The following is a 26,396-nucleotide window of genomic DNA, read 5'->3' as shown; positions in this document are numbered from 1 at the left end:
TTAGGAGCTGTGTATGCTCCCAGTTTTTGGTTGTTGGTGGAAGCAAGGTAAGAGGGAAATCTGGGTAGAAATGATTGTATGGAAGCAAGGTAGGAGTTAAAACTACACAGGTTTCCCTCCTACCTTGCTTCCTCACAACCAAAAATTGGGAGCATGCACAGCTCCCAAACCTGGGTAGCACACAATTGTTGATTGTGTGAATGACCTCAATGGCTACAGGGATAGAGGTTGCCCAAGGGATCAGCCATGGCTCAATAATGCCAATCTCTGATGCCAGCCCTAATCCAGAGCAGAAGGTTTTTCTAGGTCTACTACTAGGTTTCAGTTTAGGTTCAAGGCAAGCAAGAAATGTTAGGTTCAGGTTCAGTTCTGATTTACTGAAAACATATCTCTCTGGACTGGTGTTTAGGTTTGGGTTTGTTCTGAATCCCTGTCTCTACACAAGGCCCTTTGAAATGAATGGAAGAAGTGCAAGAAAGACCTGGGGAAGTCTCCTGAGATCTGAAGCCTCAGTTTTCATTGGGAAACTAGCAACGCAACACAACTGTAAACCTATTTAACGTATCTGGTAAACCCTGAAGTCACCAACATTGAGGCTCTACACACGATCCGTGTGCAGAGCCTAGCCAGCTCAGCCACCCATATGACTACTGACTTCGTCATGGAGCTGGTAGGGGTGGCAGGAATGGGGGCCACCTGGCCCCTGGGAGTCCCAGGATGTCCCATGTGAGTGCACGGGGCATCCTGGGGAGACCCCTGAGACAAGGAGGCCTGTTGTAGCCTCCTGGTTGGGGGTCTACTCATGTGTCTCTGTGGTGCGGAGCCGCACTGTGGCAGCACACAATCAACTAAACAGGGTTAGCGTAGCACTCATTCTGCTAACCTTGTTTAAGGGGAGGAGTATTTTGTGAGGTTTGCTACTGGGAGCTGCACGGCTCCTGTTACAGCACATGGCCAGGAGGAACCAGGCTGGGCTCCCTTAGCCTGGTTCCTCCTGCTCGTGAGAATAGCCTCACTGCCTTTTCCTATTTTGGCTTAGGAAAACTCATTTTCCTGCCTGAGAGTGAGGAATGATGGATACAGTACACAACAAATTAGGATGGAGGCCAGAGAATGGTGCCATTTGAAAGCCCTGAAAAAACAGATTGCTTTGCTTTTCAGAAAGGCTATTCAGATGAGCAGCCCTACTGGGGTCAAGCCGGATCCTGACATTGTCCTGCTGGGTAGCCCAGGAAACCCCCCCCCCGAGGCTTTTACTGGGGTAGAAGGGCGTGAGTGTGCCCTTCTAGCCCACTCCCTGGTCATGTGCGTGCTCAGGCTGCAGGCAGTCCGAGCACACACAGAGCCAAGGTGGCAAGAGCTCCCAGGTCTGGGGAAATCCCTCAATGCACCATGCTCCTGGTGCAGTGCACTGAGGAATGCTGGAGGATTTCTTTCTCTGCCTCCCTGGTCTCCCATTCACTGTGACATGGCAGAGCCTTACAACTTCATTTGATCATGGGCAGGGAGGCAGGAAGGAGCCTGCCTCCCCACTAGCCCTCTCCTCATGCCACCTTTACGGGTTGTGTGAATGACCTTCACCTTTAGCCTACTTGTATATGCCATGAAAACCCCTTGTTAACTGGGCCACCCCTTGCTAACTGGGCAAAGAGGCACCTTTTACCGTGGTGATTCTCTTTGTTTAGCAGGGGGAGAGTAACTGGCCCTATCTACCCCCAGCACAGTACTTCCAGTGACTATTGCTGGTGTCTATCTCATGTTTCTTTTTAGAATGTGAGCCCTTTGGGGACAGGGTTCCATCTTATTTGTTTGTTATTTCTCTGTGTATACCGCCCTGAGCAATTTTTGGAAGGGCGATCTAGAAATCGAATTAATAATAATGATAATAATAATTATTATTATAAGGTCTCAGCTGCTGGCTATTACATTAATACAACACATGGCCAATCACTCATCTGAACAGGTATGCTGGCCCCCCACAGTTCTGCACCAAAAACCACAATTCTGTTTCTGTTTCTTAAATGTTTGAAATGTTCAATAAATTTGCAACTAAGGTTGGGGTAAAGAAGAGTTAGAAAATATGAAAGATGTGAGAAAACGCTTAGATCAGTTTTTTAAAAAATGTTGCAGTGAAAATAAGAGTTGTAAATTTGTACCTTTTTGTTCTGGGGAGGGAGGGAGGGAGCCAAATTTCATCTGCTTCCATTATGTAATTTCAAGGAGTTGGTGGCTTATTACAAATATTCCTTGAAATGAGAAAATGGCTGGGAGTAAGAAGAGAATTTTTCTCTGTAACCTTTCTCTTTTTACTGGATCCATCATCAGGGTGGCTTAAACTTTGCACTCGCTTCCCCGTTGTTCTCGAGTGTTTGCATGAACTCTGTGAACCTTGTCACATGTGCTGGTGTTTATATTTACACAGGCTGCTCTGCAAGTTCTCTGTTTGTCTTGCCACCACATCTATATGGCTTGGCAGGAGCCCTGCAGCTTGGTTTCGGCTGCATATAAATCAGCTTTCCCCCATCCATCAGTGTTTCCATGAGTTGATATTTCCTGATTTTTTCTTCTGAAAACCCAGTGCCAATCTGCTATTGAACTTTCACATGCTGGGATGTCAGAGACTCCATGCCTATCTCACACTCTAAACTCGTAATGATGAAATCCACAAAAAGATAGCTGTGTTTCTAAGGGAAATGAAATGCTATTGCTAATGTGCTGACTCTCAATGGTTGAGAGCAATATTGGTGTTACCCTGGTATTATCTGCAGCAGACATTGTAAAATGCAAAAATAAAATATGCCACCTCTTTAAACACCTGTGTATATGAATCTGAGAAACATGGGCCAATCAAGTTTCTCAGGTATCCATATGTAACCTTTTGAAGATTGCTTCGAAGCATACCATTCTAAATAGAAAGCTGTGCTTGTACATTTTTGACGGACTAAAGTGCAATTAGTTGGGTTGTTGCAATTCCATTTAAAATGACCCAGCTGCCCACAATTAAGATACAATGAATTCCATGCATGTTCTCAAGGCACTGCTGTCTTCCAATTTCCTTAGAATGAATAGAAGTTTTCACTCTTCCCCCCCCCCGGCATCCTTGTGTTTTTTATTTATTGATGTTGATGCCACCCTTTTCTCAAGGTACTTAGGACATGGTCCCTCCACGCCCAACAATTTTATCTTCATAAACCATGTAAAGTAGATTATATTGAGAGAGTGTGACTGGCCCAAAGTCACCAAGTGAATTTAATGGCTGAGCTGGGATGTGAACCTGGGTCTCCTAAGTACTAGACTGAAACTCTTACTCCATGCTGATTCTCAGTCTCCTTTAATCTTGTTAGTTCCTGTTCACTCTCCCAGTATTTTGCTTTCCAGTCTATCTCACCATTTTCTTCATGCCCAGGAAACTTTTCTGTTTCTTTTACTATTTGGCAACTCACTGGCCTTCCTCTTTCATGCAGTTCTTGCCTCAATGTCCTCTTTTACTTGTTAGAAATCTGAATCTCCTTTTCAAGGGATCTCACTTCATAAAGAAACTGCACATAGGAATTTGACATTGGCTTGCTGCTAGAATCAGTGCTGCTAATCCTTAGGGAAGTTAGCCGCGGTTCAGGTCAGTGCCTGCCCATGCCATTTTGCTGCCTGAAGGAAAGCACCAAGTGGTGTGCCTCCTCCCTTTCCTATGTTTTTATGTTAGACTCAAGCCCCTAATTCCTTCCTTCCTTCCTTCCAATTTTCTTTTTCAGTTAGGAAGGGAACAGGAAAAACAACCCTCTGTAGGCCATCCATGAGGAGGGTGCTGAGTGGGCTGCTGTGCCCAGAAGTGGTCCACAACCTGCCACCTGAACTGGCCATCTCATCCTCCCCTCCCCCACTATTGTTACTTATATACTGCTATTGTTTATATACCACTATTATATTTATTTATTTAACACATTTCTATACCTCCCCAAACTCACGTCTCTGAGTTTGCATATTAGGGATATGCAAATCAATTCAACATTTAGGAGAGCAAATCAATTCAACAGTGAGGAGAGCTGGTCTTGTGGTAGCAAGCATGACTTGTCCCCATAGCTAAGCAGGGTCTGCCCTAGTTGCATCTGAATGGGAGACTTGATGTGTGAGCACTGCAAGATATTTCCCTCAGGGGATGAAGCCACGCTGGGAAGAGAAGAAGGTTTCAAGTTCCCTCCCCGGCTTCTCCAAGACAGGGCTGAGAGAGATTCCTGCCTGCAACCTTGGAGAAGCCACTGCCAGTCTGTGAAGACAATACTGAGCTAGATAGACCAATGGTCTGACTCAGTATATGGCAGCTTCCTATGTTCCTATGTAATGTTGCATCAATTCGACTAGAATTTGGCTGATCTGAGTTTATCGACTTCGAATTGAATTGACCCCAAAGGGATTATATTTGAAGTCGAATCGAATCAACCAGATTTGGATTGAATCTAGCTGAATCGATTCAAATTTTACTGTATGGGGTGAGGGGGTGGGGAGGAAAGCCTCATTTAACTGCCTTTAAAATGTAAACAAAGAGGTGTATGGGGTGCCCCCAAATTACCTTCAATGTGCAGAGCCTGCAGCGGGGTGGTGGTGGTGTAGGCACCAGCCCGACCTGCCATGCCCCTGCCACTGGCCAATTCTTTGAGGAAGAAGAGGCATCTGGAGGCATGCAGGAACAGTCAATAATGCAGAGCTGGCAGCAGTAAGGAAGCAGTGACCAGACCTGCCATCGCTCCCTGCAGCTGGCCTAGCTGGCTGCTCACACTGACTGACACAGCACTGGACTAAGCCTCCCAGTGCCTCCTCTAACTGGCCTCTGCACAGGCACAGGGAGGCCATTTAAAGGGATAGCCTGGTGTTATTTTAGCTAGAACGCCTTAGTCTCTGCTTCAGTTGTAACTCCACTAACTGCTTCTGGATTTTCTCTAATATTTGCTACTGTACATCAAGGAGAAAACATACAAGAGTTCAGAAATGTGTGTTTACATAATTTCCATGATGTAAATCACGGTTAAGCAGATGAATACAGGAAACAGAACTTGCAGAAAGAAAATTGCTCTATAGCAATAGTCCTTTGTTTAAATTCTGGTCTGAATCGTTCCAGTTCTATATTGTGCTTTCTTTTCAGAAGAAGAATTCAAAACCGAATCTTCCAGGCCTCCAGTTGAATTCCACGAACCAAAAAGATTTCAAAAGAGAACATAGAAACAGATACAGGAAAAGGTCTCTTTGTTCAAACTTTGCCTTTGCTTTATTTACCAGTGCCACCTTGAGCCAAGTTGTTCAGGATCTAATTTGTCCCAAAGAGATAACTCCTTTTCAATGCCAGGAGGAACTACCTTAAAAGGAAAAAGGCTGCTCCTCCATCATTTTGTCAATTGAGAGAGAACCTTAGAGAAAAACTTCACTAAGTAGGTGCAGTTAGAGTATACTAACCCCACCCGTCATCCTTTCTGGGATTTAAAGAGCCACACACATACTATATTTCTTCCACTATGAATTACAGGGGTTATGTATACATGGCTGTTTAAAGACATACACACATATTATCCAGTGTAATAATGATGTTTCCTGCTGCCCTGGTTGCATATGAATGGGAGATTACATGTGTGAGCTCTGCAAGATATTCATCTTAGGGGATGAAGCCACTCTGGGTGGGAGGAGCATCTGCATGTTTGCATGCAGAAGGTTCCAAGTTCCCTCCCTGGCATCTCCAAGACAGGACTGAGAGAGATTCCTGCCTGCAGCCTTGGAGAAGCTGCTGCTAGTCTGTGTAGACAATACTGAGCTAAATGGTCCAATGGTCTGACTTGGTATATGGCAGCTTCCTTTGTTCCTACATGATTCATGTATCAGAGCCAGCGTGGTATAGTGGCTAGAATGCTGGACTAGGACCAGGGAGACCCGAGTTCAAATCCCTATTCAGCCCTGAAACTAGCTGGGTGACTCTGGGCCAGTCACTTCTATCTCAGCCTAACCTACTTCACAGGGTTGTTGTGAAAGAGAAACTTAAGTATGTAGTACACCGCTCTGGGCTCCTTGGTGGAAGAGCGGGATATAAATGTAATAATAATAATAATAATCGATGTCTGGATAAAACAAACCAGTCAATAACACCTGTCTGACTGTGTAAATAAATAATAATGAATAATAATAAAATGTAAAATAATTTTTTTTAAAAAATCACAGAATAACATCAGGAAAAAATATAGGAACCTGGGACAAAAGAAGATGCCTTATACCGACTCAGACTATTGGTCCATCTAGTTCAATATTGTCTACACTGACTGGCAGCATTTCCCCAAGGTTGCAGGCAGGGGTCTTTCCCATCCCTACCTCGTGAGGCCAGAGATGATGATGATGATGATGATTTCGATTTCTGTACCACCCTTCCAAAAATGGCTCAGGGCGGTTTACACAGAGAAATAACAAAGAAATAAGATGGCTCCCTGTCCCCAAAAGGCTCACATTCTAAAAAGAAACATAAGATAGACACCAGCAACAGTCACTGGAGATACTGTGCTGGGGGTGGATAGGGCCAGTTACTCTCCCCCTGCTAAATAAAGAGAATCGCCACGTTAAAAGGTACCTCTTTGCCCAGTTAGCAGGGATTGAATTTGGGACCTTCTGCTTGCAAAACACATGCTCTACCACTGAGCTATGACCCCATCTCCAAGAAGCTGGCCTTGCAATAACAAGCACGAATTGTTCCCATTCCTAAGCAGGGTCTGCTCTAGTTTGCATTTGGATGGGTGACGTGTGTCTGCTGTAAGATATTCCACAACTCGCACCTCTCCAGAGGTGACCACCTCAACTGCCTCATGGAAGAGCCACCCATGAACTCAGAATCTAAATGTCAACAACTGGAGAAACAAAAGTGGTGTGTGTGTGTGTGTGTGTGTATATATATATATATATATATATATATATATATATATATATATTCATTCATTCTAGCTGGTGATGAAGAGATAGAGACTCCACTCCCCACCCCAATATTTATGTTGTGGCTCCTAGATTCTGATGGGTGTTTTCATCTCTATGGTTCTCACCTTCCTCCTAGCTTCTCAGATCGATCTTTTTACAGCTTTCTGCATGAGGAAGGAGCATTTCATAAAACAGCTTCCACAAAGCTTTCAGCTGTGAGCAGTACTGTGAAAAATAAGGGATAGATCCAGTGCTGGGAAGACCTATGCAGGTAATGTCAGAGAGAAACATGTGGAATGCCCTGGAGAGTGACAAGAGAGCTCTTTGGAGTGGAAATATCTTGCACCCTTACCATAAGAACTCCTACACTATCTTTCTCCTTCATAATGCTTGAGTATTTTACAGACATGGACGCTGGACCTCAGACTAGAGCTCCATAGGTACTCTATGGAACACATGGAGCAAATGCATGTCATTCTCTTCCTTGTTGGGATCCAATATGTGTATGCAAAAGAATGTGCATGTGGTAATGCTTCTTCCATTAAAACAAATGAAGCAATTTTTGTGAGAGGAAGGCCTCATCTCAACATCTAATCTCCCAGGTTAGGAAACTGTTGCTTTGGGGCAGTGTTCTCTCTAACAGGGATTCCCAGATGTTGTTGACCACAACTCCCATAATCCCTCAGCAAAAGCCATTGCAGCTGGGGATTCTGTGAGTTGTAGTCAACAACATCTGGGAATCCCTGTTAGAGGGACCACTGCTTTGGGGTGACAGTATTCACATGTAAAAGGTTTCTCTCTGCAACCAGATATACTAAATATTTGCCTTTTAAAACAAACAATATGCAAGAAAACCTGTTTCTGTACATGCAGCTTTTTAAATAGGAGGCCCTGGTGGCGCAGTGGTAAAACTGCCGCCCTGTAACCAGAAGGTTACAAGTTCGATCCTGACCAGGGGCTCAAGGTTGACTCAGCCTTCCATCCTTCCGAGGTCAGTAAAATGAGTACCCAGAATGTTGGGGGGCAATATGCTAAATCACTGTAAACCGCTTAGAGAGCTTCCAGCTATAGAGCGGTATATAAATGTAAGTACTATTGCTAAGTGCTAAATGTTTGTATTAGACAGCTAGATTACAGGTGAAACTCAAAAAATTAGAATATTGTGCAAAAGTTCATTAATTTCAGTAATGCAAACTAAAAGGTGAAACTGATATATGAGATAGACGCATTACATGCAAAGCGAGATAAGTCAAGCCTTAATTTGTTATAATTGTGATGATCATGGCGTACAGCTCATGAGAACCCCAAATCCACAATCCCAGAAAATTAGAATATTACATGAAACCAATAAAACAAGGATTGTAAATAGAACAATATCGGACCTCTGAAAAGTATAAGCATGCATATGTATTCAGTACTTGGTTTGGGCCCCTTTTGCAGCAATTACTGCCTCAATGCGGCGTGGCATGGATGCTATCAGCCTGTGGCACTGCTGAGGTGTTATGGAAGACCAGGATGCTTCAATAGCGGCCTTCAGCTCTTCTGCATTGTTTGATCTCATGTCTCTCATCCTTCTCTTGGCAATGCGGGGTTCAGGTCAGGCGAGTTTGCTGGCCAATCAAGCACAGTAATCCCATGGTCATTGAACCAGGTTTTGGTACTTTTGGCAGTGTGGGCAGGTGCCAAGTCCTGCTGGAAAATGAAGTCAGCATCCCCATACAGTTCATCTGCGGAAGGAAGCATGAAGTGCTCCAAAATCTCCTGATAGACGGCTGCATTGACCCTGGACTTAATGAAGCACAGTGGACCAACACCAGCAGATGACATGGCTCCCCAAATCAACACAGACTGTGGAAACTTCACACTGGACTTCAAGCATCTTGCATTGTGTGCCTCTCCATTCTTCCTCCAGACTCTGGGTCCTTGGTTTCCAAATGAGATGCAAAAGTTGCTCTCATCAGAAAAGAGGACTTTGGACCACTGAGCAACAGACCAGTTCTTTTTTTCTTGAGCCCAGGTAAGACGCTTCTGACGTTGTTTGTTGTTCAGGAGCGGCTTGACAAGAGGAATACGACATTTGAAGCCCATGTCCAGGATCCGTCTGTGTGTGGTGGCTCTTGATGCACTAACTCCAGCCTCAGTCCACTCCTTGTGAAAGTCCCCAACACTTTTGAATGGCCTTTTCCTGACAATCCTCTCCAGGCTGCGGTCATCCCTGCTGCTTGTGCACCTTTTTCTTCCACACTTTCCCCTTCCACATAACTTTCTATTAATGTGCTTTGATACAGCACTTTGGGAACATCCAACTTCTTTTGCAATTACCTTTTGAGGCTTTCCCTCCTTATGGAGGGTGTCAATGATGGTTTTCTGCACAACTGTCAAGTCAGCAGTCTTTCCCATGATTGTGATTCCTAATGAACCAGACTGAGAGACCATTTAAAGGCTCAGGAACCCTTTGCAGGTGTTATGGATTGATTAGCTGATTGGAGTGGGACACCTGGAGCCTAGACTGTTGAACCTTTTCACAATATTCTAATTTTCTGGGATTGTGGATTTGGGGTTCTCATGAGCTATACGCCATGATCATCACAATTATAACAAATTAAGGCTTGACTTATCTCGCTTTGCATGTAATGCGTCTATCTCATATATCAGTTTCACCTTTTAATTTGCATTACTGAAATTAATGAACTTTTGCACGATATTCTAATTTTTCGAGTTTCACCTGTATATGCCAACTGCATCCTTGCAGAATTCAGGATTTCATTACTTCGGTCAGCAGTGATAAGAAACATATCAATATCTCCAGCCCCTATTTCAAATATTTAAATCTGTTGTTGATCAGATGTACTTCTACAGTAGGAACTAGAATACCCTCCCTGATTTGTACAAGCTTGGACCAGGTGTTTTTACATGGATCATCATTCTTAAAAACAAAAAAACAAAACAAACAAACAAAAAACAACCCACATGTACACACAAAGATGATTTGCTGTTATTTTTTAAAAAAACTAGTATGTGTCGTGCATCATGAAGCCAATGAAACAGATTAATCACAGGCCTAAAGTCAGGGTGCCTGTAAAATGTTTTATGACACAGAAGCTGAGGAAGAGTTTTTGTAAAAATTACCGGATGTGGTGGGAATTTTAGAAGCCCATAGTACAGAGAACGATAACTCTAATCTCACTCCCTTTTCCCTAAGGCAGGAAATCTTATACCTGGAGGCTGCAGAATATGTGACTTTAAAGGCCTCTCTCTGCTTAATTCCCAGTAAAGGAGGGAGACATCTTGGATGAGTGGAGTTGTACCTGCAGTCTTGCTGCTTTTCGCCATAATCCTGACAGGGCTCTGGTGTTTTCAACAGTCAGCTTACCTTTCTTCCGGTGGTGCCTATGCGCCCAGTGAAGGAACCACACAGAGGCAAACTTGTAAAGGTCAAACAAATCATGAGAATACTGGATAAAGTTCTGCTTGCTTTTTTGAAGCTATATCTGGAGGGAAATGTGATCTACTTACATGAATGCACATCTATTAAAATGTCTGGGAACTTTTTGATGGCTTTAGTGTGTTGGCACTTAAATAACAACTTCAGGACGACACAAATAACAGTGTTGGAATGGGTCTGGGCAGACTCTCAATTCAGCATATTAGGAAAAGGAATTTTAAGAGCTGATACAGGGAATTTCCCCCAGCAGTTTGCTGCTTTGTCCACATTTTGGCTGCATTCTTTGGGCACATTACGCAGCCTTCCATGCCACCATGCTGGCTGGTGGGTGGAGTGGGGGCAAAAACTGCATCAATATGGAGAAATTGACTGAATGAATTAGAATACCCACTTGTGTGTGGAATGTAGGGTGACCACGATTTCCATGGTTTTGACTAATTTTATTTGTATACAGATTAGAATACCAAATGAAATTAATATACAATGCATTTTTTAAAAAAGGAAATAGTTCTGTTAAAAGGTACAGAGAATTTTGGGACAAGCTATGTGACAAAGGTCAACCATGTGATTACATTTAAAACACCAATGAACTACACACATTTAACTTAGGATTAAGTCCCAAAATTGAACTCATTGTGACTTTCAAGTAAACATCCATAGAATCAGGCTGTGATACAAAACATTGGCAGGAAGTGATGCCCCTAAATATCAAACATTTGGAAGGTGAAAAATCTGCAGGGATTGGGTTTCTCTATACATACATTTCCCCAAATCTTGGATATCCTGACCCAGCACTAGTAGTCCACATAACTTCCTGGGGAATGCATAAGATCAGAAATCAACATGGTAAGAGGCACAAAGCTCCAGCAATGGGATCTCCCCCCCACACCCCATATGGTTTCTTCCCCTGCCTGTGTGTGCTCACATAGACATGCCTTTTAATTCTTTCATTGTCCTATCCAGAATAGGCCCCCGATTCTGTAATGCTGAAATACAAGGACTTTGGATCTGATCCCTTGAAACTGTTCCTAAAAATTCCTGTTTAAACTGGAAAGTGCTACCTCAATAGAAGCCTCCTGTTTTATGATTACCTCAGAAGATGGGTGTCGTGCGAAAAAGGAATTAGCCCATTTCCTGTGAAACAGGAATTTGGTGCTTTGTGAAATGGCAGAGCAGCTTCTAATAATCGGCTTGCCCACATCCCATTTTGAAGCATCTGCAGAAACCTCTTTGAGCATTCACTGGAGTGCAGGGTTGTCCATATCAACTATAACAGCAGGAAACATGTTTATGGCTTTCTGTTGTTCCTGTTTGTGCATTTTACACAGCCTCTATCATATTTTATTAGAGCAGTTTAACAAGGCTTCTGGGGATTCACAAAAAAATCCAGCTGAGTGCGTGAGAGAGAAAGAGAGAGGGAGGGAGGGAGATGATGTCTGACTTATCTACCTGTTTTTCCTACTAATAGTGTGATTTCAGATTGTAGACTCTCTGGGACAAGAATTGCCTTTTTTTGTTTTACATTTGTTTAACAGCTGGAGCATCAGTGTTTCCAAACAGATAATGTGCTGTGCTGTAGCTGGATTTTAAAGAGTTCATCTGAAATGGGAATGAGGATACCTTTAAGTGATTGCTGGTGCACATGTTGCGGAGCTAATTCAGTCAGTGCTCTGCATGAAAACATATTTCAGTGCAAATTAAAAAACAGATTAAAAATATGCTGCTAAAATGTTGTTGATGAGAAAGGCAACAGTGAAGTTGTGTTAGAAGTGTAGTTGTGTACAGATGAGCTGACCCACCTTATATACCATTTCACATGTTAAAACCATGCCTTATTAAAAAAATAACAGAGTAAGATAATAATACTAAAAAAAAAATCGCTAAGGCAATCTGCACCTGTGGAGACTGTGCTACTCTTCTGTACAAACAAACAAACAAACAAACCCCAGATTTTCTGCAATTTAAAAAGAAATGGACAAAGCATAGGTAAACAATGGTTTGATGATGATTTAATGTAAACTAGCCGACCCCGCACAGAGCATCTGTGTGCTCTTTGGGGTCGGCGGTTACCTCCCCCACCCACCTTCTGCCCCAGTCTCCATTTCCTGACCACGGCTGGCCCGTGCTGGGCCCAGCCACCTCTCCTCCCCACCACCACTTCTATCCCCCCACTTTCTTTCCCCCTCTCCCTGGGCCTTGCCTCCGTGGCCAGGTCAGGCCCGCCACCTCTGGCCTCCACAGGTCAGGCCCGCCACCTCTGGCCGGGCTTGCTGTCGCCATAGCAACCAATCCTCCTGGGTACACATCAACCAATCAGGTGCTTCTGCCACCCAGCCAATCAGCTGGGCGCTGGGACGCACATTCCAAGGCACACCTAGGAGAATTAAATATACTAGCTGACCCCGCACAGAGCATCTGTGCGCTCTTTGGGGTCGGCGGTTACCTCTCCACCCCCCTTCTGCCCTAGTCTCTGCTTCTGGGCCCAGCCACCTCTCCTCCCCACTGCCACTTCTGCCCCCCCCCCCCCCGTTTCTCTCCTCCTGGGCCTTGCCTTCGCGGCCAGGCTGGGCCTGCCGCCATCTCTGGACTCTGTGGCTGTGCCTGCCACTGCCATGGCGACCAATCCTCCTGGGTGTGCCTCAGCCAATCAGGCGTGTCCGCCACCCAGCCAATCAGCTGGGTGCTGGGATGCACATTCCAAGGCACACCCAGGAGAATTATATATATTGATAGATACTCCTTAAACAAGGCATGGCAGTTCCAGTGTAAACACTTCGTTTGGAAGCACCCTTACTTAGGCTTGCAGCCTAGAAGTGTTATATTAATGGAAACCCAAAGCTGGCAAACCCAGTAACTGAGAAGGGGACAAAATGAATAAGAGGATATGGTGGCAACCTTATTAAATTCAGCTACTGGACCTGGTGAGGTATGTTTCTATATTATCTAATCTTGGAGTTCTAGTGAATCTCATTATTGAAACTTGGAGACGGGCAAAAATAAATATATTAAATAAGGGATTGTGAGGGAGAGAGAGAGAGAGAGAGAGAGTAAAAATGGAGAGGGGAGGGAAAGAAGGAAGTTGAGGGCACAAACCACACCACCCAGGACAGACTAAAGACAATTTGGGGGCCCCGGGGTGTGTGGATGCCCTGGACTTCAGTCCGGAAGTCCAGTGTTAAGAACGCCTCTGTGTGTGAATAGGGCTAGATAGAACAGAGAGGTAAAGAGGGAACAAGGTGGGGAGGATGGAAGGTAGATGCTGCCCCAGAATAAACAGCTATAAAAATGGGGCACATATTATTTTAAAACAACGGATGAGAATAAGGCAGATTGAAAAGGGACCAGGGTCCTGCAAGTAGAAGAACTTGCCCAACAGCTTCATTCAAAGCCCTGCTGCACTGTCTTCTCCTTCACCCCACCCCACCAGTTATTCACAGTGAGAAGTCCATGTCATTTTTTCCTGTTTTTCCAATACCATAACATTTTGGGACCTCGCTGTGGACTCGCAAGAGCTGTTAGGGAAATAGGGGCAAAGAAAGCTGCCTTATACTGACCATTGGCCCATGTGACAATTTCACCCCAAGGCTTTTTGGTACTGTAGAAGACAGGGAGTTTTCTTACTCATCATCACTGAAGAGGAAGCTGCACATTTGAGAAAGGCACTGAGCCAGAGCATGGCAGCTCTGAGGAAAGGGTTGACCCTTGCAGGGGTGTATCTAGAGTAGGGAAGGCAGGGCACGTGCCCCAGGTGCCACTTGAAGGGGAGCGCCATTTCTAAAAATAAAAAAAAATGACTGCTGAAAACGAAATGGCAACTGTGCATGCTCAAATGGCCTCTGTGAGGCCGTAGGCCATACCAGGCCTCGCAGAGGCCATTTGAGCATGTGCGATGCCCATTTTATTTATTTCAGCAGCCTTTAAAAAAAAATTATTTTAAAAAATGGCCACCGCACATGCTCAAATGGTCCCTGAGAGGCCTTAGAGGCAAGTGGGGGGAGGGGGCACTATTGCAGACACCACCATCCCCACGGCCTTTAGGAAGACCCCCGAAGAGGCTACAGGTTAAAAAATATAAATATATATAATATAAAATATTATATAATATAAGTCACTGTACACATATTCAGTTTGGAACTATGTACAAAGAATCAGGGCTTGTGAATACTGAGCTTAAGCTTATGAGCTAGGATTGTATTCATTTGCTCTTACTTTGCTTCTTGTGATAAGTGAGTTAAACGTGATGTTTTAATAATATGGCTATTAATGGTGAGTTTGTCTTTGAATCAGTGTGAAATCCTTAGTATTAAGGCCCACTGGGAGTTTCTTGCTCTCTTTCTCTCATTTTAACTGTCTTTCTGAAAGACTAGAATATATTCCAAGCAGTGACACAGTTTACTCTGCATATCCTTTAATTATTTTCAGAGTATCTGGGAAAAGTCAAATTCTCCATTTATTTTTAAAACTTATGTAATAGTGATGCTACAATGCACAGCAGAGAATTACAGGCACTTCTGTTTAGTTTTCCAAGTATACCTCCACATACTATTTGGGTATTTCATGAGCCCCAGCATACTGAAATTTATAGTTTTCCAGCATTTTTTTGGTCTGGCTGCGTCCACTGCTAAATAGTTCTTGAAATACTAAAAGATTAACGAGCTTGACTTGTATTTTTGAGCTGATATTATGGTAACGTTATCTGAAAGATGGGTGTCAGATGTTTGGAGAGGGGGCACAATTTCAGTGATTGCCCTAGGCGCTATTTTCCCTAGATATGCCTCTGGACCCTTGGAGTCCAAGGCTGGGTGGTCTGTCAGAGTTAAGAGGCAACCAGCTTCCAGCTTCTTCGCCTTCTCAGATTCAAGATGTGACCTTTAGTGTATCACTCAACTTTAGATGAGCTGGAAATTTACATCAGAAACAATCTAGAGAGGATTGGGACAAGGGACTAGAGAAAATTCTGCACCGAAGCAAATATTTCTTCTTAATATTGAGCACATGAATGCACCACTGAGAGACCTTAAAGGCCAAGTTGAAGACAGATCATCCCGGAGAGAATCTATCTATGTGGTCGCTAAGTGTTGACACCGACATGATGGCACTCAATCAATCAATATTGAGCACACTTTGAATTTAAAGATACAAAATAAACTGAAAGGGAAACAGTTGTATGGGTTCCGTGAAGTTGGATAAGTAAACTCTGAAACTGAAGCTAAGAGATTTTCAAAATACCGCAGCTTAGTAAAAGCAACATTTTATTATGTTTTATTATGGCCATTTCCACGTTATTTTTACAGTGCCTTCAGTATGCATGACTTTTTTTTTTTTTTACTCAGCTGAAGAAGCCAGGTTTTTCTCTGATATAGTATTTGTGTGACATGCAATGCAAATCCCTCTACGTATCATACCAAGTGTCTCATGAGTACCAGCCCAGCATCTTCCTTGGGTGTAACAGATACATGTTAAAACCTCATCGCATTTTACTTGGGGGTTGTTCAATCTACTTTTGTTTCAAGTAGAGGCTCATGCTGGGGTGGTTAATGAGGCATTCTGTACAAAGCAAAGAAGGCAAGGTGTTGAAACTGGGGCCACACACTTGATGGTGCACAAAGACCACTCACATGCAAAAGAGAAGGTTCTTGCTTTTCTCTGATGTGCTAATATAATATTCCATGGGCAGTGAGGTTTCTTACCCTTTGGGAAGACATTCAAACATGGAACCTCAACATGCAGCCTGAAGTAACATAATTTGGAATATGTTTTAATCATGTGAATCTGCGGCTTATATAAAGTGGCTCTTTTGTCATGAAACAACACGGCTATAGGGCACAATTCCTGCCTTGCACATTGGTTCTGGTGTCTTGGCACCTGTATATTGAATAGGCTTGGCTTGAACTTTCACCTGTTTGACTATGTATCATTTTGCCTGGCCTTGCAGCTGATCTTTCACAGATGCTTCCCTCCCACATTTAGGATTCTTGTTCAGGGCCTGGGGAGCTTTTTCAGCATCAACTACCAGGAATCTTAGAAGACATGCTTAACATAATGAAGGTTTTCCTCATGGTGTCCTTCTTGGGAATTATGATTTGGCCATTTAAGAAAAGTGGACTCTGGTTTCCATATTTTCCTCAGCAAAAGCAATTCCCAGACAGTAAAGCATTTTCATTGCATAGCACAGCTTGGGATTCTGGATGCAGCTATGTGTTTGGGAGATAATGTAGACGTAAGAGAAAGGGTATCAAAGTCATGCCAGATTGGATTCACTTCTCAAGCTGCCAAACAGCTGCCAGGCCTGCTGTGGGCTGGGGATATACCAGGCTCCTCAGGGCAGGGTGGTGTTTGGGTGTGGAACATTTAGAGATATCACAGGGTGGAATGGATTTCTATAGACGTGTGCTCTGGCAGGGATTGTATAGATAGATGTCCTACTGTGTCCTGCTTTCAGCAGCCATATTCAACCGGACAGTCCAGTTAGCGAGGATTTTAAGGCAGTTGACCTACAGTGGGAACGTAAGCGGCGCTAACAATTAACAGCTGGTGCATCAGGATGCAGACAAAAACTATTAGCAAACAGTTGACGTTAAGAAATGGCAGTGACGCAGGGTGACAAAATGTTTCTGGGAATCTGTAATAGGATATGAAGCTTTTCAGTGCAGGCCAGTAATGGGTATTTAGTGTGAGCCAGTCATAATAACTGAAACTTATCCTAGCATTTGATTCTTCAGTGGACCAACAGTCCAACAATCATCAGCGTATTAAGTGGAAGAGAGGACTGCCTCAGACAGTACGAAATGCTTACAATGATGGCATGGACAGCACGGGTTTAAATAAATGGCCGAGGACATTTTCACACATGAGCCTTAAAGTCATTAAAAATTGTTTCTCCCCGATTGGCTCATAATTAATATATATAACCTATAGGAGGCTCATACAATGAGGACATTTTTCACTTTTTCTGGCTATTGCTAAAATAAATCCCACACCAAGCCACTCTTAATATTGGTTGCAGGCTGAACCAAAGGCTCAGAGTCCATTGAGGTTGTCATAGGTAAATTATTTCGGGTGGCACAGAGCACATCTGGGGCAAGGGGACACAATGCTGAAAGGGTTGTGTGTGGGCTTCTTTGGTTGCACATGTACAGCTTTAGTCAGAATGTTGGCTCATGACATCATGGATTCCTGAGGAGGAGAGCAGGAGCCTCAACAAACCTGCTGCATGAGATTTGCATTACAAATGCTAAACTAAAACAATCTCTCTCTCTCTCTCTCCCCCCCCCACCCCCCTTAGGCATACCTGTCGCTAATCCCATGTGTGGCAGTTCTCGCGAGAGTTCGTAAGTGAGCTGCCGGCAGGGGATGAGGAAAGCGGCAGTGCTGGTCGGACAGGCAGGCAGGCAGGGAGAAAACGCTGGTGGCAGGCGAGCAGGGAGAACTAGAGGCGCAGATCCTCTGTGCCCAGACCAGCTAGTAATAAGTAAAAAGACAGAAGTCACAATGTAAAATCTGCATTAGATCCTCCATTCAGTGCTACCTCAGGCCATTTAGGACCTCGTGAATCAGCTGCCCCAAAGAAATGACTAGCAATGGTTGCTATACTTCAGATAAGCCTTGAGGTTCTCTGAAACTCTCCCTGGCTTGGCACCAAAGAGTGAAAAGTTTTGTGCTTTGAATAGCAAAGGGATACAATTCTCCACTTGCATTTTTACTCTGTTTCAGGTTTCCTGCAAACAGCAGCTGGCCTATCATGTTTTTCATAGAGGAATTAGCCAAATAACAGGAAAACAAAAGAAGCAAGTCTGCTGTTCCATTTAACATGCTCAAAGAGCATGGATGGGTTCGAGGACGAAAGAGAGTTGACTGGTGTGTGTGAGTATCTCTGTGTGTGTCTGTGTGTTTATTTATTTTTTTACTGGGCTGGTGGGGGCCGTTGTTGGTCTTGCTTATCTATGTTCCACATATTATTTGGGATCCAATGGAGAGAATACAACACTGGCTCTGAGCTTGCACACTGGGTATTCTTCACTATGGGTGCCTATGCTCTACTCAGGCCATCTACTCTCTCAATGGCATATTTTATTATGCATGAGGTACATAATAAATGCCAATTGTCTCATTAGGACTGCCAATGGCGACTAAAGCTATTCCTAGAAATCCCCCTCCCCCAATATTTTTTCACAATATCAAGCCATTAAAATCTCCAGGATTGCATCTCAGACTCTCTTGTGATTGCTTTGGCCAAACAAACAAACAAACAAACAAACAAACAAACAGACAGACAGACAGACAGACAGACACCATAGTATAAAACCCTCTGGAAGTTGAAAAGAAAATGTGTAGAAGCAAACTTGAACACATCCTTCAAGCATCCTATGCACATCAAAGGGTTCTTGCTTTGCTTGTGCTATGACAAAAGGGAATATGCTTAGAAGCATTGGCAGTGCCCTAGGCCTCTAGTCCTAATCAATCAACGAGCAGGCAAGGGAGAACCACATGTGCAGCTAGAGGTACTTCAAATGTTTTCACTGGAGCCGATTACGCACCAGAATAGTTAAGCTAATTTTCATCAGAAAATTGCAGTGCTGCAGTTAACAGCAGCTTGAAAAGTATGGTTAGATACTTTGGCTCATCAGTTAGAGACCATCTTTGTAAATGGGGAACTTAGCAGTGCCTGAGCTTCTGTGATGCCAGACAAGTAAGTCTTTAGGGCTGTCTTGAGAGCCAAAAATGAGCCCAAACTATGGATATGTGCTGGGAGTGCATTTCACATGCCAAGAACAGGCCCGAAGGGACTCCATGTAATAGCTCCAATTTCGAAGACCAACCATCCAAACTCCATCCAAGCTCCACCTTGTGGAATCTGCCTGAGAGATAGGAGCAGAACTGCTGCAGAGCAGTGCCTCCTATCCTCAGCTCCCCCAGGCGATCCACAAGGATACCATGGTAGATAGTATCAAACGCTGCTGAGAGATCCAAAAGAACCAAAAGAGTCACACTCCCTCTGTCGATTCCCTGGTAAAGGTCATCCATCAGGCCGACCAAGGCTGTCTCAACCCCATGGCCTGCTCTAAAGTCAGTTTGAAATGGGTCTAGCTAATCAGTTTCCTCCAAAACTGCCTGGAGCTGGTTAGCCGCCAGTCTCTCAATCACCTTGCCCAACCATGGGAGATTGGAGCCTATAACTATCCATCACTGAGGGATCTAAGGAAGGCTTCTTAAGAAGTGGTCTAATCATTGCCTCCTTCAAACAAGGAGGCATCCTACTCCCCCTCAGCGATGAGTTAATGATATTAACAAGGCTACCTCCAACAATTTCCCTGCTAGATAGAAGCAGCCAAATTGGGCAAGGATCCAGAGAACAAGTGGTAGGCCACACTGCCCCAAGCAACTTGCCCATGTCCTCAGGAATTACAGATTGAAACTGATCCAATTTAATACTGCAAGAAGGATTGCTGGACACCAGTAGTATAGAGACATACCTGCTGTCAAAAGCCATGTGCTTTTGTTTACAAACAAATGCACTTGGCTGGAGGATGACATCATAGTGATGTCACAGGGGGACAGGGAGTGCAGCTGTCAAAATGCGCTGACGTCACCGGAAATAGTCACCAGATATGCGTCAGCAGAAATACGTCACCGGAAATGGTCAGAGGAGACCCCCACATGGCCGGAAAGGGTCAGAAGTAGGGGTGTGCCCTCACTCCGGAAGTTTGGCCCCCACCTTCCATTCCTACCCCCCAGAATATGTCCAGACATGTCCCGAAGGTGGGCACGTGACGCCTCTACGAACACGCCTAGCCACCCTGGACCAATGGGAACAGGTTTCAGACCCCGGAAAGGTCTGTGTGCACAGGCATGATAATGGTCAGGTGGCCATTTTGTATAACTTTATTGGCTGAAACGAGGTCAAGTGTCCCCTCTATGAACAAAATTCACCACCCAGGACCTATGAACTGCTTTGCCAGCATGGCTAACAAATAAAGTCAAGGAAGCTTTAGAGGGGAAGAAGACTTCCTTCAGAAATTGGAAGGCCTGCCCAAATGAAGAGAACAGAAAAGCAACACAAACTCTGGCAAAATAAAATGCAATGGGTAGGTGAATAGCCTGTGTCTCTCTGAGCCATCTTGTTTTTGCAGACTCACTGTCTGTGTGATCATGGGGTCCCCTAGCACAACTTCTGATGATTATAAGTTTCCACCAAAGCCCACTAACTTCCTTTCTTCTCACAAATACGGACATGCACACTTTTTTAAAGCAAGACTTTTCTCTCGCTGTCTCACAATATAAACATTTCTGGGATATATATCCTTTGGTTGAAAACCTAAGCACACAACGGTTACCTGGGAGTAAGCCGCCCCATGGGTTTAATAATAATAATAATAATAATAATAATAATAATAATAATAATAATAAATAATTCGATTTCTATACTGCCCTTCCAAAAATGGCTCAGGGCGGTTTACAAAGAGAAATAACAAATAAGATGGCTCCCTGTCCCCAAAGGGCTCACATTCTAAAAATAAACATAAGACACACACCAGCAACAGTCACTGGAAGTACTGTGCTGGGGGTGGATAGGGCCAGTTACTCTCCCCCTGCTAAAGAGAATCACCACGGTAAAAGGTGCCTCTTTGCCCAGTTAGCAGGGGCAAAGGCTTTGACTTAGAAACTGTATAGAATGGTTGCAATCTGGGCTGCTATGATTTAAACCACTTCACAGAACTTAATTTTAATGATTTAAATCTCAGTTTAACCCACGATTTTCTAGTAAAAGTAAATTCTTGTTGTCTAATATAAACTTAGTACGTATTCAAAGATCATAATGCTGTTTCATTTGGGCAACCAGACCTTGCATTTCTTTGTTGCACTGTTTGCATTTTTGCACACATGTCTGACTTACCCACATGTACAGAAACGTCATTAAAATATTCCCAAGTGAGGTCTCTTTTAAGCGTGCAACCCTGATAGGTGTTTCCCCTTCTAAAATGGAGGATACACTTGGAAAAGCTTTCCTCCATGTTCCTGTTGCTTGCCCAGATATATTCCAACCTCCCCAGATCCTCTAGTCATCCCTTGGCCTTCTTTATCCCAATTCAGACACTATTCTGTGGAGGTGTACACAAGGTGGTGTGAATTACTGTACCTGGGTTCATTTTAAAATTCAAACTGGGATACAGGCCCTTCAAGTGCATGGTACAGATAGGAAGTATAATGCTGTACCTGTGTAACATTTGAATGACTGTACTTGTGCACAGATTTGTACCTGTGCATACACTCATTGTACAATTGTTGAACATAATGTGTGAATGGACCAACAAGTTCACAGAATATAATTAGAAGTTATGATTAATACTCATGTTCATGATATCTTTGACCTATGTTCTTTAAATAAATAAATAAATAAATAAATAAATAAATAGGTTTAAGAAAAAAATCCAATTTAAATTTAAAAATCTGGATTTTTAAAAAAATCATTGTTTTCTATCAACCCCAGCTGCAATTCTATGCAACATTTACTTTATCAGTTTTGAAAAATTAAGCCATATAGATCACAGACCTGAGAGAGAATTTATGCTGAAGATCTCTCCTTTCAATACTACTATCAGTCACCAAAGTTTTTTAAAAAACAAAATAACCAGCCAACAGCAAACAAAAGAGCTTGGTATAATTAAGGACTATAGAGAGAGGTGCAGCTACTTAAATATTTTGGACTTGCCTGGTTTCTAAGCTGTACCTTTTAGGTTGGCTCATAAATAGAAGGCAACAATGTCAGATTTCTTAAAAATTAAAAAGAAGTATTTCTGTTTTAAAGACACATTTCAGACAGGATAGGTTTGAAATTATCCAATGAGTAATTTCAGTTAAAATATCATTATTATTTTTTAAACCACCCTCCTGAGAAGAGAGCTGAGGAAGCTAGCAACAGGCTTTTCTAGATCTCTGAATGTTACTAAGATTTGCTAATGAAATTTTAGAAGACAGGGAAAAGGAAAGGAAAAGAGAAAAGCTCCCAGCAAAAGCTGGAGCCCCACCATAGCCACACAAACTGCAGGTCCTGGAGCAGTAAAGTTGAGACACAGAGGGGTGCATATGTTACTGAATTCAAAATGATGCCTGCCATTTATAGTTAAGTGGGTAACATGCCATCTGCAAGTGGACAGTGCCCACTTTGCCTCCTGCATCCCTGGAGCCGTTATAAATGGGTGACAGACAACTTTACATTACCCTCACCTGTAATGCTAGCAAGAACACTGGTGTGGCCGTTACTACCCAATTAGCAAGGCCCTGGGATCTTCCTGTGGAATGGGACCAGTTGAGATACAGTGCCCACATAGTGGGGACACTGTTAAATCAGATACCCCCTCGAATATGGGTGGGGGTCTTCAGGGGTGCCATCTGATTCTTCTGAGGTGTTTGGTTGGGAACCCACAGCAGGGTCAACATCAGATGCCATACCTACTCGAGAGGCTCCATGACGGGTAGCACACTCTTCGGTGTCGGCATTCTGAGGATCGGAAAAACAATGTGCCTCCGCTGATGGTTCAAACTCACCTGAAGAACCAGAAGCATTCCTATGCCCTCCTTGCTGGCTGATAGATGTGTTCCCTCCACTTTTGGGCCCCTATGAGTGTTCATGTCCCCCCTCCCACTCCCAATGTGTGGTGGTACAGGAATACATGTACTCATTTTTAACACTGGTTTGGCCTTTACTACCCAGTTAGCAAGGCCCCAGGATCTTCCTGGGGAATGGGGAGTGGGACCGGTTGAGATACAGTGCCCACACAGCAGGGACACTGTTAAAGCAGATACCCCCTCTCAAATATGGGGGGCCTGGGACTACACGTGAAGCCATATTAGTGTGAGATTCTGCAGAGATATCTGACCGAGAACCCATAGCAGGATTCAACAATGGAAAAGTGCCTCTGTAGAAGGTCCATGATGGGTACCAACTGTTCATCAGCACCCCGTGGATCAGCAGATGGGTTTGATTGAGACACCTCTGAAGGATCACCAGCAGATGGGGTGGATGGGGTTACTAAAGAATTAGCAGCAGAGGATGGCTTTTTGGCCCCGACGAGTGTGCATGTCCCCTCAATGTGTGGTGGTACAGGAATACATGTACTCATTTTTAATTAATTTCTGAAACTTGAAGGCCTCAGACAGATCATTATAGAGTTTCAGGACTGTCTTCTGGTAATCAGTAACTCCCATGGCTTGTTCAAAAATCTGCACAGCAACATTTTTAAAGACATAAAGAAAACTAGCCATCACCCTCAGCCATTCATCATGGTCTTTCCCACACACCACCAGATTTGGTGGAGCGTTAGCACTGCCTGGCTCCTCATCAGCGAGTTCTAAAAAGAAGAACATGATAGTTAGAAAACTATACATCAGCCGGCCCCACAAGGTGGTTGTAATTTCTGTATTTAGATATGTATACCCCACCCCACCCCCGCCCCTTCAGTACTCTACTGCTCGAGGATGGATCAGAGGCTCTTATTCCATCAGGGAGCACATTCCAAAGTCCAGGGGCTGCACCGGAGAAGTCCAGGGGCTGCACCCATTCCCGAGTAGCTGCCAGAAGAGTTGGCGGCAGCCGCAGGCAAACAAGAACATTAATAAAATAGCTACAAGGTAAAATAAGACTAATGAAGTTAAACAAATTAAATTAATCAAATTAAAAGACCAGACTAAAACCACAATTTTTAAAGTTTCAAATTGAAAGTCATTTAAAAAGCCAAAAAATTGAGAACTATCAAAACTACATCCTCTTTAAAAGTATGCGTTTTTAATTGGTTGCTAAAAACACCAAGTTTTTTTATTCTGAATGCTTTAAAACTAGTGCCCCAGGTGAGACACAAACTCACAACCATGGTGTTGTGCTTTTGCACAAATACCCTATGCTATCCATTGTGCATGTGGAAAAATTCTTTTTATTAATAACTTTCTAAAAGTCATCTTAAAAACCTGGGCTTTCAATTGCTGATGGAACACACATTTTAGAAATCTTCTACACACCAGTAAACAGCAATGAGAGTAAAAACTAACTAACTTTTTGATTGAGAATGTACATAGTATATTTATCTGTAACCTTATTGTGTAACCCCATCTCCTTATGTTGTAAGTGTGATACTGCAACAGAGTTTGGGCTGTTCCAGATTACAGGCTGGTGAAGCAGTACTAGATGCATTAAAGCAGGACTGCATTCTGACAAAGGGCCAGAATCTAGCCACATTCTATATGAGGGCCCCAGTTCTCACACACTCCCCAGGGGCCAGCATCCAGAGCAAATACATTAAAACTGAGTTGCAGTACACACACACACACACACCCTGGATTTTAACAAGAGCACTTTTGCACAAAGGTTTCCATTCAGACAGAGGTGGCATACCATTTTTGTGTGTGTGTGCAAATGTTGCACAACACTAATCTGGAGCACAAGCTCCAGACTTACAACCAGCTAGAACAGTCTGGCACACAGATGCTTTGATGTCGGCCAGGGATGCAGTTTAATGAGTCTGCTTTTAAAACTAGAACCTGTTCACTTGGCTACAGAGATAGAGGCCTTGTAAAAATACTTAAGAACCTGGCAATGGAACAAGCTAGCTCTTGAACACAGGGCAGCTAGAGTTATTATATGCCTTTTCTGACACCACATTCACTGGAGAAAGTAATGAGTGGGTAACACAAAGGGTAAAGTTTCATGTAAAGTGACACTTACAACATAAAGAACATGAATGAATGCAGAGTTGTAACGTATTAAGAATATGATATTCTACGTAGAGTGTCAGACACTGTAGCGTATGTACTTGAGAAGGCACATTTCCATATCATGGTTTAGGGTTGTCCAAGACCATGGGTAGATTGTGTCTACATCTGAAAAAAACAAAGCAGCAATATAATGGATCAGTCATTTCATAACTACCACTTAAGCCCCCCCGCCCCAAAGGGAGAGCTGTGCAGGTATGGCTTAGCATACCTAATAGTCACAGCACATCTCCCTAAAACCCTGCTCCTCCAGAATAGGAAGCTATAGTGCTGCCATGTGCAACTTCTCAAGCGGCAGGCTGCCCCCAACACATGGCTGTTTTCTACACATGGCTGTTTCTACAGAAAAACAATATGTAGTAGGCTACTCTGCTCCACTCTGTGGAGTTCTCTCTTTTGCCCTAAAGAATTAATCACTCCTTCAAAACAACACATTCATCATAAACTTTTGTGGACCAGAATCTGCTGCATCACAGGCATCTGATGTATGGGGTTGCTAATCCACAACAGCTCATGCTGAAACTAGAAGATAAAACATGGCCCCACAGCAGTTTGGGAAAACTTTTGAAACCCACATGCCTAAAATTTAAACTAGCAAAATTAAAAATTATTTATTTGTTAGATTTCTATACCACCTTTCATTAAAATAATCTCAAGACGATTCACCCAAAAAGTTAAAACAAGACTACAAAAATCACACAATTAAAATATTATCTAGAATATAAAAATACTGATCTGATTAAAAGGTAAAAAGAAAAACAAGCACAATATAACCATAAAAGATACAAAGCAGCAGCAATGGAAACAATCATATAAAAGCCTGGGTAAATAAAAACTGCAGGCCTGAAATTGAAGCTATGGGAGGAAAAAATAAATCCAACACAGGGTTGGGGAAGCTCTCTTTACCTGAGCCCCAGACTTTATATCCCAACACTTTCAATTATACAGGTTCAGTTTTTAACCTTGTCTAATTAGCTGTGTGTAGTGCGGTCACGGAATCCTCACCAGCTGCAGACTACCGCCCCACTCAATTCCCCAATACCTGAATATGCTATTTATTGCTAAATAAATATGCTATTTTATTGGTGAAGGTGAAGATACTCAGAGCAAAGCTCATGCTGAGGAGGAGTGCATGAACCTACAAAACTGGAGGCACTAGGGATTCAAGCTTTCATGGTCACCACTTACATTCTGAGATAAGCACATAATAATGCAACACCCCCAAAATGACTCCTTTTGATTTAGCATATTAGAA

General features: G+C 43.3%; 1 pseudogene; it reads right to left on the bottom strand.

Moving 5' to 3' along the window:
* Positions 1-24,908: 24,908 nt before the first annotated feature.
* On the bottom strand, positions 24,909-25,068 carry LOC128341375 (uncharacterized; annotated as a pseudogene).
* Between the last annotated feature and the right edge of the window lie 1,328 nt (positions 25,069-26,396).

The sequence above is a fragment of the Hemicordylus capensis genome, chromosome 1 (genome assembly GCF_027244095.1).
Source record: "Hemicordylus capensis ecotype Gifberg chromosome 1, rHemCap1.1.pri, whole genome shotgun sequence".
NCBI classification, from domain to species: domain Eukaryota; kingdom Metazoa; phylum Chordata; class Lepidosauria; order Squamata; family Cordylidae; genus Hemicordylus; species Hemicordylus capensis.
Note: the sequence above shows the minus strand (reverse complement) of the source record. Positions and strands in the feature narration are given on the sequence as shown.